Source organism: Podarcis erhardii, assembly GCF_964252035.2.
Source record: "Podarcis erhardii genome assembly, chromosome: 7".
Lineage (NCBI taxonomy): Eukaryota > Metazoa > Chordata > Lepidosauria > Squamata > Lacertidae > Podarcis > Podarcis erhardii.
Window position 1 is genome coordinate 80,453,225 of NC_138511.1, and position 14,452 is coordinate 80,467,676.

Consider the following 14,452-nt stretch of genomic DNA (forward strand, 5'->3'; position numbering starts at 1 on the left):
TAGGCCTAGCAGACAGCAAAAGCGAAGCAGGTCGCCTGCAACACCAAGCCCAAGGGAGGTATCTAAACGGAGGTCTTTATCCCTAGGAGTGCATCCAGATATAAAGTCTGAGACAGATTCTGACAGCCAACAGTCAGAGGGGGCACAAGAGGAACAATTGCGCAGATCAAAACGTGCCACAAAGGGCAAACCACCAGAGCAGTTTAAGGTGACAAGTGTATACGTAAATATGGCACAGTGTGAGCCAGGTAGCTATATAGAGGTACAACAGTTTCCAAGCTCAGAAGCCGTGAAGTGGCAGGAAGCAATGGAAAAGGAGATGGCTTCAATGAAGTCTCTCGGTGTGTTTACAAGTACAGAGCTTCCGAAAAGGCAACAAGCTGTAGGTTGTCGATGGGTATATCGTTTAAAGCCCACAACTGCTGAGGAGTTGCAATATAAAGCCCGACTAGTTGCAAAAGGATTTTCGCAGCACAAAGGTGTTCACTATTCTCAAATCTATGCCCCTACTTCAAGATCGGAGTCATTAAGAATGCTTCTAGCATCTTCAGCTAAGAAGGGAAATAAGCTGTTTCATTTTGATGTCAATGTGGCTTATTTAAATGCCTACTTACAGGAGGAAGTCTATATGACACCACCACCAGGTTTTGAAGGAGACAAGCCAAACCAGGTCTGGCGCCTACACAAATCCATTGTGAAACAGTCCGCCCGTAATTGGAATTTCTGCTTAAACGGTGCTCTAGAGAGCATGGTGTTCAGAAAGAGCGCAGCAGATGCATGTCTTTATCTAAAAGGCTCGGGATATGGACTTCCGGGTTGGCGCCAGCGCCGAATGGCGGACTCCCTCCGAGCTCCGGAGGGAGTCTGCTCGGCAGGGGCTGGGTCCTACCGCACCGGCGATGCGGGGACCCTTAAAAACCACGGCCAGAGGAGGCCGTGGACATGGAGACTCGGCTGGCACCGTTAGCGCCCTCCCGACTCGTGAAGGAGCCTTTTTAAAGGCTCCGGATCGGGTGCCGGGGAGAAGCGTGGTGCTTGAGTTCTCTGCTATCCCTGCCGAGCGCAGCCGCATGCCATTCGGCGGAGAGCGCTGACTTCTTCTATTGAAAATTTGGATCTAAAAGAAGAACCCGTGAGTAATTCGAATATGGACAAAAAAAGGGGACAAATTTTTAAAATTTGGAGCGAACGGGGGAGGTGGAAAAAAGGAAGTCAGCCCCCCCCGAAATTGTAGAAGAGCCAAAACAAAGGAATGGATAACTAAGATCGAGAGTAACCTTATTTCACCGAATTAGCAACTTCGCGAGGGAAATCTATAAGATTGAGCCGGAGGAGAAAAGTGGAATTTGTATTAAAAAGCAACACCCCCCCCCCCCCGGAATCCCTGGAGCGATTCGTGAAAATGCCTGGAGAAGAGTAACGGAGGTTTTGACAGGTTTTGACAGCTGTCAAGGAGCTGTCAAAACGGAAGAATGTAACAGAGACTTGGTTATGGACTTTGCCGGTTACATTTGATATAAGTTGGGTATAAATTGTTTCAAATTGTTCAAATAAGGATAAACAAGCTATTTGGACTGGTGGATGGGCTTTGGAAGGGAACTTTGTTACGGGAATCCACCTAGAGGAGCTGAGGGATATTGCATGTGTTTTTGACAGGAAACATGTGCAGTTGAATAGAACTTTTAATCTCCTGGGAAACTGCAGAAATGGAACACTATTTTGTCTACAGAGGTCTACACACTATAGGAAACAATGGAACTATCTGTTGGAAAATGAAAGGATCATGATGTAATGTTTTGTTCCTGAACAACAAGCCTCTGCAGGGATATTAGAAACTTTTGGAGAAAGAACATTTCTGTGGGAGAACAGAGAAATAAAAAGGAGGAGAATGGCCGACAAGAACAAGGAAATAACAAGAACTGGACAGAAATGGGAAAGGGGATATTTGGGATATCCAGATTTGACAAGCTTATGGATTTAAAATTGGAGTTCCTACTCCTGGATATAAAAATCTGGATAGAAGAAATGGACCCTCTTCTCGTTAGACTTCTTTTAGGATTGGACATTCGTAATTTAATGATTGGACATTTGCAATTAATAAGACTGGCAAAGAATCAGAGGGATGTGGGTTTAACGCAATGTGGGAACTCCAGGAAGATATTAGAGATGGAGGGTTAGGAGGAACGTAACAGGGAAAAAGGGGAGGGAAAGTTGGAATCCAAAGGTTGTAAAATTATTATTTAATTCTATGTTTTTTTTGTGTTTTTTTTTGTATTATGTTTGAAAGGGGGAAACTCGTGGAAGGGAATAGATCGATCTTAGGGGGATGGGAATTACACTAAACTGGGTAATGGAGGATGATTGCAATTTGGGGATAAGAATTTGTTGAACCTAATTGTTTATTTGGAAGATTTGGAATACATGAGGGGGTGGGGAGGGGAAGTCCTAGTTATTGGAAAAAGTTTATAAATTGGATTTAATTTGTTTTAATTTGGAAAACCTTAATAAAAATTATTTAAATAAATAAATAAATAAAAGGCTCGGGATATGAACAAGAAGCAGTTTTGATATTTGTTGACGATTTATTATACAGTGGAAAGGAAGATAAACTTGCACAACAATTTGCCACAAAGCTTGGAGAAAAGTTTCAGATAAAATCACTAGGCACTGTATCTGTTTATCTAGGAGTTAAAATTCAGCAAGATGAAAATGGGAACTATTGGCTCAGCCAAGAAGCTAAGATCCAGCAGTTGCTGGAAAGGTTTAAAATGGACAACTGTGCTGGTGTTAAAACCCCAATGGAGTTAAGTTACACAAAGGATGCTCAAGCCAAGCAACAGGCAGAGTTCAGTAATCCCGGGGTTTACCAGTCAGCGATAGGCAGTCTACTCCACATTGCACAGTGGACTCGGCCCAATATAACATATGCTGTCAACATGCTGTGCAGACAAGCTGAAAAAGCATCAATGCATGCTTGGCAAGGAGTAAAAAGAGTTTTAAAGTATCTCCAAACTACCAAAAGATTTCGCTTAAAACTATCAGCAGAGGGCAGCACACAACTTGAATGTTGGACCGACAGCAGTTGGGCAGATGCTGGACCAGATAGAAAATCAGTGTCAGGAATGGCGATAAAATTTGGAAATGCATTAATTGGTTGGAGATCAAGAAAGCAATCACTTATAGCTTTAAGTTCAACTGAATCTGAGTTCAATGCATTATCAGATGTATGAAGAGAACTGGAATTTTATAAGCAACTGGTACAAGAATTGTTTGGAGAATGTTCCCTACCTATCAGAGTGTGGGAAGACAATCAACCTTGTATTAAACTAGCTAAATCAGGTCAATTCAAGGCACTCACAAAACACTTGGATATCCGTTATCAAAATGTATGCCAAAGTGTAAAACAAGGTTTAATTGAACTAAAGTATTGTCCAAGCAAAGAAAATCTCGCAGATGGTTTTACAAAAGCTTTGAGTCCGCAATCTCATAAATATTTCTGTTCAGGTTTAAATTTGAATTAAGGTTGGTACAGCTCAGTGTTACGAGCGAGAGGGGGTGTTGGTACTAAAGGGTTAAGAGGTAACAAGTCGCTCTAATCACTGAGCAGCTGGAAGTCATTAAGCACCCAGGAATGTGAGTTAGTTTGTATAAATAGTCAGTTCACCCGTGTGTCTTTCTCTCTCCCCCCCCCCTTGACCTGACTCGCAGACTCAGTTTGTGGCCATGGGCGTGTTTGCTGATATGAGTTAAATTTAGAGCGGGGGTCGGCAACCTGCGGCTCCAGAGCCGCATGCGGCTCTTTAACGCCTTTGCTGCGGCTCCGGGGTGGAGGCGAGGGGAGGAGGCGCATTTTCTGGGCGGAAACACGCAAAAAGCCGCTTATGATTGGATCACTCCCTTATCTACTGGGGGCGCCTTGATCGCGCCGAAAACCTCTCCGTTTGGATTGCTTGCTGCCTATCCAAGTCGATTCGCTGCTGGGAGCCCAGCACGCTACGCGAGCTCATCGCCACATTTTACCTTTCCTGGGGAGGACTCGGCGCGCCTGGCGGATCAGGTTGTGGGCGGATCAAGTCGCGGTCGCGTGGAATTTGTGCTTTGTGACCGTTTGAAGTGGGGGTTTTTTCTTGGGAGGCTGGGCGGCCGGAAGAGAGGGAGGCTTGTGGTAGCGTCGGGGGCTTGTCTCTAGCAAAGTAAGTCCTTGCTATTTGGTCACATGCACAGCATTCTCCTTGTGGGGGTGAGGTGGCTTCGGCGCTCCAACGCTTGTTTTGCCGGCTGCTTTTAAAAGCGTCGGAAGCAGCTGTGCTGTTGCTGGGATCGCCCCAGCAGCCATCTTATCTGCCCATGTGGTCTTCTGAGGCGGCCCCCATCTTACTATAGGCAATTCCACGTGGGAGTTAGTTGCCTGAAGCCCCTTTTTAGTTGCTTGAAGCCCCTTTTTAAACTTAAGCAGGGGAAAGTTTGGTGAATAGCTAACGCTTTCCTTGGGGAACGTTATGCAACAGCTTATTGCTGGTCTTTGTCGTCCCGCCTTTGTAAGCAGGCTGCATTGAAAGGGGGCATATACACTGGTCACTGTTTTGAAGGGGAGTGAAGAACACACACTCAAAAAAAGGTAACTTGTTAATGTAATGTTTATTTCTATGAGGAGGAGTAATTCTGAGGGGTCAAACAAAGAAATAATAAAAAGTGTCAAAAAAGGTATTTTTATAATGACGAGGATGACATTGGGCCCTCATTATTAATTATTATTTACATCAGGCACTGATTATGATTTATGGTACACTGGGGCCCTGATTAATTTTCTATGGCATTTTGGGCATTGATTATTGGGCATAGCAAGTCGCGGTCGCGTGGAATTTGTGAGGGCGTGGGTAGTGGAGGACCTGTGCTCTACTCACTGATGTCCAGAGAAGAATCCCAGAGCTCTCTCTCCGCTTCCCCCATCTGCCCCCCTTTATCCCTGGTGTTGCGCTGATTTCCTTCCCCCTCTACCGAGCTGCTTCTCCCCCTGGTGGTGGGTCTTTCGCCAGCATAATCTGGGAGCCTCCCCTTCGCCTCTCGCTCTGATGTCAGTTCCCTGACATCGGGCATAGCAAATTTTGCTATGGAGCCCTCTGATTTCTAATTACGTCCCTGTTTTGGACCCCCGGTAGGCCAGCCATGGATAAAGGCAAGAAAAGAAAAATTTCTGAAGAAAACAGAATGTTTAATGATACATGGACAGAATCATTTGCATTCTCTACTGACAAGACTGGTTTACCAGTATGCTTAATATGTGGTGAGAAATTTGCAAACAACAAAAAGTCAAATATTGCAAGACATTTCCAGAATAAACACGCAGCCTTTGCTGAAAAATATCCAGATGGAGATGAGAGACGAAAAGCCGTTGCAGAACTTATGAGGAAGGTTGATAGGAGCAAAAATAATTTCAATAATTGGGTGAAGTCTGCAAATTCCACAACGTATGCTAGTTTTGTAGCCGCTCAGGAAATAGTCAAGCACGGGAAGCCGTTCACAGATGGAGAGTATATAAAAGAAGCATTCATTAAGGTTTCGGAACATCTATACATGGACTTCAAAAACAAGAATGAAATTGTGCAGAAAATCAAAGACATGTGTCAGGGGTTCAGAAGGAGAGACACAGGAGGGGGAGCAAATGGAGAGTGAGGAGGAGTCGTCCGAGGGGGGCGCAGGCAGTGACAGTGGAAAGAGTTATTCCACAAGCCTCTCCAGCGAATCGGAGGACTCACAGAAGGGAGCGCCGATGGCCAGAGCGAGGGGGGTTCCAGGGGGGAAGCCCCAGGAGGAAGGGGCCAGCGGGGAGTCCCTGAGCAGCAGTTGGAAATCAGGACCAGCTTCCCCACCAGAGCGCAGTGGGGAGGGGGAGTCCCAGGAATCGGGACCAGTGCTCTCACCACCAGCGGGAGGAGAGGAGTCAGGTTTGGTCACGCCCACATCAGGAAGCGGGGAAACGGTCAGGAGGAAGGTTACCGGCTGGGCGCGCGTGCCAAGTTCAAATGTACAGGCGAGTGGCACAGCAGGGAGCCCGGGTAGGGAGCCAGGTCCTAAAGCCCGCCGGAAGGAAGGGGAAGACCAAGGGGGGTCAGCGTCAGAGGAGTCCAGGAAGGAGGAAACCCCAGAGGGCAGAAGGACCCAGCGAAGGAAAGAACAGCGTAGGAGGTGGAGCCGGGCTAGGATCTTAAACTGGTGTGGGAGGAGCAGTGAGTCAGAGGGGACTTAGCCGGTCTAGCGTCGAGACATGGGTCTGCGCGCCCAGAGCTTTGAAATGGAAACTAAACTTCAATAAAGACTTTGTATATTATATCCACCGGGCGTTGGTCCTCTGTGAGATGGGATCTAGAGGCAGACCTGACAGTAAGTCCCCTCTCCTCTTTCACCAAGAACCTCACAGCGAGGGGCGAAGATTGGTGCTTAACGAGCTCACAAAAGCAAGGCAAGATGACTACCGAACAGCAAATGGTAGCCCTGCAAAATGCAGTGACGCGACTCAACGAGGAGATACTCGCATCTAGGAAGAGGAAAGACGAAGCAGCTGCTGCCTGCAAGGATCTCCAAGCCAGGTTGGAAGCGCTTACAAAGCAGGGGCACCCCCCCCCCAAAGCCAGAGGGGATTGGGCTGGGGAAGAGAGGGGGCAGCCTTGTGTCTCATTTCGATGGGAATTTGCAGCAGTACCCTAACTTCCGAGCAGACGTGCTGTTTGCGCTGCAATTGCTGGATAAAGACTTTAGAGATGAGCAGGAGAGGGTGGGATTTATATTATCTCATTTGCATGGAGAAGCTAAAGCGTGGCTGCGCAATCTGTGGAGAGATAAGGATCCGGCGCTCCGAAGTGCGGATGCCTTCATTAAAGCGATGGATTCGTGTTTTTTATCAACAATAGACATTGATATCGCCAGAAAAGAGATACATGGGCTGAAACAAGGGAGAGCCACTGTGAGGCAGTATCATTCCCGCTTTTTTGCATTGGTGAATGCGCTGGGATGGGAAAAAGATTCAGCTGCAGTCAGAGACCTTTTCTGGGAAGGGCTGAATGGAGCTGTAAAAGACGAAATTGCAAGGGGAGAGAGACCCCATACCACCAAAGACGTTGTGGAAAGGGCACTCACGATGGGGGTTAAGCTGGAAGGACGCCCTTGGGACAAGGAGGAAGGGCATTGGGGACGCACGCCAGCGAGAGGACCGCCCCCCTTTCCCAAGGAAGCGGCGCGCGCTCGATCCATGCCTCTGCTGGGAGAGGGAGAGGAGCCGATGGAGATAGGTGGTGCTAAGGCTCAGTCCGCAGCCGGAGCCCTAACGCCGGGAGCAGTCAAAATGAAGCCTCCTAGAGGGACCAGGAAGTGCTACATCTGTGACAGTGCTCAACACATGGCGAAAGAGTGTCCCCGGAGGATCCACAAGCACACTGCAGCCTCAGCAACAGTAACAGAATCAGTTCAGCAGACTGCACCACAGCAGGGAAACGGCACTGTCTGGCTGGAAGTGGAGCCACTGGGGCCCAGCCAGACGTATCAGTGAAGCAGTCCCCAGGCATCTTACAGCCCACAGACCCCCTCCCACCCAAACCAGTGGTGCAGCTCACTGCATCCCTCGAGCTTCCAAATGGGCTCACCATGGAAGTCCCCATTTCCATTGACTCTGGGAGCAATGAAGATTTTATAGGCATGGAGTTCATCCAGCAACATGGCATAGCCATTCTGCCAGCGACGGTACCTCTGAACGTCGTCACGGTGGACGGCAGGGAGCTACTGGGAGGGCAAGTGCTACAGCAGACGCCGCCAATGGTGATGCGCATTGGTAATCACCGCGAAGTCATCAGCTTCAACGTCACCCGCCTGTCAGACACGCCCATAGTGTTGGGCATGAGTTGGCTGGATAGGCACAGCCCGGCATTAGCTTGGTACCAGCGTCAACTAACCTTCGGCTCCTCCTACTGCGCAGAACACTGCATCCTGCCTGACTTGGAAGATGAGGGGCATGAGGATGGACCACAGCTGAACTTGGGCATCCTGCAAGCAGTACCTAACAAGTACAAAGAGTTTTTGGAGGTCTTCTGCGAGAAAGAAGCGGACAAGCTGCCTCCCCACAGACCCTACGACTGCAAGATTGACCTCCTGCCGGGGGCGACGCTCCCGACGGGGAAACTGTATTCCATGTCGGAGGATGAATTGCAGGAGCTCAGGGAGTTCATAGATCACAACTTGAAGCGGGGATTCATCCGAGAGTCCAAGGCGGTGGGGGGCAGTCCTGTATTTTTTGTAAAGAAATGGGACACGCCCCAGAAGAGGCTGGTCGTGGACTTTCGCGTCTTAAACTCGAAGACCAAGCCCTCAGCCTTCCCTATGCCCAAGATCGATGACCTGCTGGCGACGGTGAGGAAGGGTCGCATCTTTACCAAGTTGGATCTGCGGGGAGCGTACAATCTCATTCGCGTGCGCGAAGGTGACGAGTGGAAAACGGCCATGTTTACGCCGCTGGGCACCTATGAGTATAGAGTTATGCCTTTTGGATTACAAAATGGCTCCCACTGTTTTCAAGCATTCATGCATCATGTCTTGGCGGGTCTTCTCTACAAGAAGTGCGTCTGCTTCCTGGACGACATCCTCATCTTCTCGGAGTCGCCGGAGGCTCACGAGAGAGATGTCAGGGAGGTCCTGCAACAGCTGCGGGAGCACAGGCTTTATGCCAAGCTGGAGAAGTGCCAGTTCGACAAGACGGAGGTGGACTTCCTGGGCTACAAACTGTCCGACAAGGGACTCGCCATGGACAGTACCAAGGTACGTGCAGTGCTGGACTGGAAGAGCCCACGCAATCGGAAGGAAGTCCAGAGGTTTGTCGGCTTTGCCAACTTTTATCGCAAGTTCATCAAAGGTTTCGCCATGCAGACAGCGGCCATCACTGACACCCTCAGTGCCAAGAAGAAGAAATTCATCTGGACGGAGCAGGCAGAGCAGTCCTTTCAAAAGCTCAAGAATCTCTTCGCGTCCGAGGAACACCTGCTACACGTGAACCCCAGCAGGCCCATGAGAGTGGAGACGGACGCCTCAGACAGGGCCGTGGGGGCCGTCCTGTTGCAGCAAGACCACCAGGGGGACTGGAGGCCGTGCGCATTCTACTCCAGAAAACTCAGCAAGTCGGAGCAGAACTACACCATCTGGGACAGGGAGTTACTGGCCATACATGCAGCCTTCAAGGCGTGGCGGCACTTCCTCATCGGAGCCAAACACACGGTGCAGGTCCGTACAGACCATAAAAACTTGGAGTACTGGCGCACGGCGAGGTTCCTGAACCAGAGACACATCCGCTGGGCGGAGTTCTTTGCAGATTTCGACTTCAGAATAGAATACATCCCTGGAAACAACAACATCATGGCGGACGCGCTGTCCAGGAAACCGCAGTATCTCGAGGAAGAGGCACCGGCGGCGGCCAAGCACATGTTCGCACCGAAGGCGTGGGCATGCGCGTCAGCCACGGTGGACCTGGACGCAGTGCGGCGCGCGCTGCAGACGGACTCCTTCGCGCGAGCCAAGATGGAGGAGGTCCGTAGCGGCATGGCGAGGGACGACGACTTCCAAATACGCGACGGCCTGCTCATCCACAAAGGAGCCCTCTACGTACCGGGAGACAACCTCCGAGTGAAAGTCCTACAACAGATGCACGACGCACCCAGCGCGGGATACTTCGGCAAGGAGAAGACGGTGGACTTAGTAGCCAGAGACTTTTGGTGGCCCAAGATGAGAGGGGATGTCGCGGAATACGTCAATAGGTGCGACACCTGCCAAAGGGCCAAGCCAGTACACCAGCCGCCGGCAGGCCTGTTGGAACCGCTGCAGACACCGTTCGAACCGTGGGAGAGGGTGGCCCTGGACTTTGTCACAGATCTGCCCAGTTCGAGGGGCAAGACCGCAGTACTCGTGGTAGTAGACTTGTTCACCAAGATGGCCCACTTCATTCCTTGCGCGAAGGTGGCTACAGCCGAGCAGACCGCCAAGCTGTTTATAGACCACGTGTTCAAGGTGCACGGCCTGCCACGGTCCATCCTGTCCGACAGGGGGCGCCAGTTCATATCCAACTTCTGGCAAAAGCTGATGGGTTTCCTGAACGTCAAGGTCAGCCTGGCGTCGGCGCGACACCCGCAGACCAACGGGCAGGCGGAGAGAGTCAACGCCATTATGCAGCAGTACCTGAGATGCTACGCGAACCAGCAGCCCTCGACCTGGGTGGACTATCTACCGTTGGCCGAGTTTGCCTACAACAACACGAAGCACGCGTCCACGGGGGTGACGCCGTTTTTCGCCAACAATGGGCGGCATCCCAGAACCTTCCCGGGTTTGGAGAAGGTGAAGGCAGGGGAGCCGCAGGGAGCAGAGGCCGTGGCAGCGGAGTTGCAGGAGATCCACGAGCAGCTCAGGAGGCAGTTAGAGGTGGCGAAACAGGCTTACAAAGTGCAGGCAGACCGACACAGGAGAGTGGGGGAAGACATCCGGGTAGGAGACTGGGTGTGGTTAGCAGCCCAGGCAGTTCCAGCCAGATCGCTGGCCAAGAAGAAGCTGGGGCAGAAGCAGCTAGGGCCGTACCAAGTAGAGGCGCAGATCAACCCAGTGGCCTTCCGGTTGACACTCCCGGAGGGGTCCAGAATGCACCCGGTCTTTCATAGATCAGTACTCACACCCTACAGAGAGCCCCACAGGTTTCAGGCACCAGGGACGGCGCCAGAACCGCTCAGGGAAGCGCCCAAAAAGGGGGGGTCGCCGAGAGGGGAGCCACTCAATGAAGCCATGGAGATTTTAGACTCAAGGTGGGGGGAGGACGGGATCGAATATCTTCTCGCCACAGAGGACACCCCGGCCAGCGCCAACAGGTGAGTGCAGGATTACGCATTGGAGGAGCAGTGGCTCAAGGAAGAATTCCATACACTTTTCCCGCACAAGCCCATGCCGGCGGGCTTTTTTGACGACTGTCTGTTCACACCCACACTCTCAGCCAGCACTTTCCGGGGTTTCTCTTCAGCTGAGGAATCGAGGGATCACTCTCAGGGTTTGGCACGGGGAGATCTTATTGGTGGGAGGACCAACCCGAAGTGGGCTGGCGCAGAGACATGCCGAAGGGACCCTGGGAAGTGGAGTCACCTCAGGCGACAGAGGGAGAGGGGGTCTTGGGTGATTTGGGGGCGGCTTCAGATTTCGAACACACCGCCCAGTAGATGGAAGCGGAGGAAATCGCCGCCGACGAGCCCATGGAGGACTTCCCAGACTTATCCCGCTGGCTGCACGCCTCGGGGGACGAACTGTATCCTGAAATTACCCCCACAACACTGGAGCACCCGGAACCCGCACCTGAAGAGGGGGAGGGGGGAAGAGGGGCTTCGAGGGGGGGATGGATGTCAGGGGTTCAGAAGGAGAGACACAGGAGGGGGAGCAAATGGAGAGTGAGGAGGAGTCGTCCGAGGGGGGCGCAGGCAGTGACAGTGGAAAGAGTTATTCCACAAGCCTCTCCAGCGAATCGGAGGACTCACAGAAGGGAGCGCCGATGGCCAGAGCGAGGGGGGTTCCAGGGGGGAAGCCCCAGGAGGAAGGGGCCAGCGGAGAGTCCCTGAGCAGCAGTTGGAAATCAGGACCAACTTCCCCACCAGAGCGCAGTGGGGAGGGGGAGTCCCAGGAATCGGGACCAGTGCTCTCACCACCAGCGGGAGGAGAGGAGTCAGGTTTGGTCACGCCCACATCAGGAAGCGGGGAAACGGTCAGGAGGAAGGTTACCGGCTGGGCGCGCGTGCCAAGTTCAAATGTACAGGCGAGCGGCACAGCAGGGAGCCCGGGTAGGGAGCCAGGTCCTAAAGCCCGCCGGAAGGAAGGGGAAGACCAAGGGGGGTCAGCGTCAGAGGAGTCCAGGAAGGAGGAAACCCCAGAGGGCAGAAGGACCCAGCGAAGGAAAGAACAGCGTAGGAGGTGGAGCCGGGCTAGGATCTTAAACTGGTGTGGGAGGAGCAGTGAGTCAGAGGGGACTTAGCCGGTCTAGCGTCGAGACGTGGGTCTGCGCGCCCAGGGCTTTGAAATGGAAACTAAACTTCAATAAAGACTTTTGTATATTATATCCACCGGGTGTTGGTCCTCTGTGAGATGGGATCTAGAGGCAGACCTGACAACATGCCTCTGTCTGTGAAGACTGTTAAAGGCAGAACCCTAAAAATGGCAGAAAACATTAGCAAACAGCAAATTCAAGACATTAATTCAGCTGTGGCGTACTCCATCGCCTGTGATGAGCCCCAAGATAAAGGTGATATTGAACAAATAGCGCTGTTCTGCCAATATGTGAACTCTTTTGGGCCACAGGAAGAACTGATTGAGCTCATACCACTAAAAGACCAAACAAGGGGTGAGGATATCTGTAAGGCTGTTCTGGACTTTTTAAGTGCTAAAAAAATAAACACCAACCACCTGGTCTCAGTGGCTACTGATGGGGCACCGAGCATGAGAGGAGCACAGAAGGGCTTTGTGGCTCTACTGCAGAAGGCACTGGGTAGAACGCTGCTGTCATTTCATTGCATCCTGCACCAAGAGGCATTGTGTGCTCAAACATTTCCCCCCGAATGCACAAAAGTGATGGATGTGGTCATTCAGATTGTTAATAAGATAATGGCAAAGGGTTTAAACCACCACCAGTTTCATTTGCTATTGGATGAGGTGGAAAGCACATATTCGGACCTCCTGCTCCACAACAAGGTCCGGTGGTTGTCCAGAGGCGAGGTGCTAAAACGCTTTGTCACATGTTTGGAAGAAGTAAAAACCTTCCTGGCCAGCAAAGAGCTTACCTTTGCTGAGCTGGAACAGCCAGAGTGGCTGGAAAAATTACATTTTATGGTAGACATGACAGCCCATCTAAACACGCTAAATACAACCCTTCAGGGGAAAGGAGGCACAGCCCTGCACATGCTGGAGGAGGTTTTGGCATTCAAGCGCAAGTTGACAGTGTTTGTCAAAGATTTCCAGAGAGGTACACTGTCTTACTTTCCCTCTTTGAGAGAGTTCAAACAAAGTCATGATACGATAAATTTGGAATATTTCAAGTCTGCAATCACCGCAATGCAAAGTTCATTTGGGAAACGATTCTGTGGTTTCAGAGAGGAAAAAAACACATTATCCTTCCCTGTCACTCCCCTGGCGATCGATCCATCCCTATTGAATATGACTGCATTTCCAGGTGTAAGTCAACCTGATCTTGAGCTGGAACTGGCCGATATAGCCGACAAAGATATATATATGGGTGTCCAAGTTCAAATGCTTGACCGCTACTCTTGAGGATGTTGCCCGTCAGAAGGCCATTCTGGCTTAGAATCATAAATGGAGTGATATTGAAAACCTTCCCAAACAGGACAAACTTGTATTCGAAACATGGAATGCCATCCCCAACACTTATATAAACATGAAAATGTATGCATTTGGAGTCCTGTCGATCTTCGGTTCCACATATGTATGTGAGCAGGTCTTCTCCAACATGAACTATATTAAAAACAAACATCGATCACGCCTCACAGATGACAGCTTGCAAGCCTGTGTGAAAATGAAGGTGACGTCTTACAGCCCTGATGTGCAGACACTGAGCACTGAGGTTCAGGAGCAAAAGTCCCATTAACCTGGTTACCTGGTTGTAAATTAAATATTTTAATTAGCTATTAATTTGTCCTTTTTTCTTGAGATTGACAGCTGACTGCACGATCCTGTATATATAGCATTAAGGCAAGAAACAATATATACAGTGTTATATTTGTTTTAAATGTTGCAATGTTTTTGCAGCTCCCAGTTGTTGTTTTTCTTCGGAAACGGGTCCAAGTGGCTCTTTTTGTCTTAAAGGTTGCAGACCCCTGGTTTAGAGTAAAGTTTTCTTTATGCCGGAGATAAAAGCATGTGTGCTTTATCGCCAGGGTTTTTCTTTTGTAAATAAAGTTTTTCCCTGAGTTCCAAAGTGCTTGCTCCAGGATTCTTCATTGAAAGGTACTGACTCTCCTGCCTTCTTCAGCCGCTGCACGAAATTCTCTGCTGAGATAAGATTTATGGTGTTGGAAGCGCACTGGACGTTTACTTAACATTAAACTAATTAAAGTTTAATGGACATGATCATATAGAATAAGCTGCTGAGAGTTTATAGGCTGGCGGGCAGAAGCCATGATACTTGATCTTTCTACCTCATAGTGGGCAAAGAAGACGTTCAGGTCCTCTGCTAACACATCATCAGCCTTAACCGTGTTCCTCGTATTGCCCTTGTAGTTGGTTGGGTGCTGCACTCTCTGCCACACTTGTTTCGTGTTGTTATCAGCTAGGCAATTCTCCACTTTAAGCTTACAGTGGTACCTCGCTTCAGGTTACAGACTCTGCTAACCCAGAAATATTACCTCGGGTTAAGAACTTTGCTTCAGGATGAGAACAGAAATCG

General features: G+C 50.2%; 1 long non-coding RNA gene across 1 annotated transcript; it reads left to right on the forward strand.

Moving 5' to 3' along the window:
• Positions 1 to 4,380: 4,380 nt before the first annotated feature.
• On the forward strand, positions 4,381 to 5,509 carry LOC309346218. Its single transcript, XR_014158483.1, has 2 exons — positions 4,381 to 4,618; positions 5,160 to 5,509. It is a non-coding gene; the product is annotated as an uncharacterized lncRNA (long non-coding RNA).
• Positions 5,510 to 14,452: the final 8,943 nt, after the last annotated feature.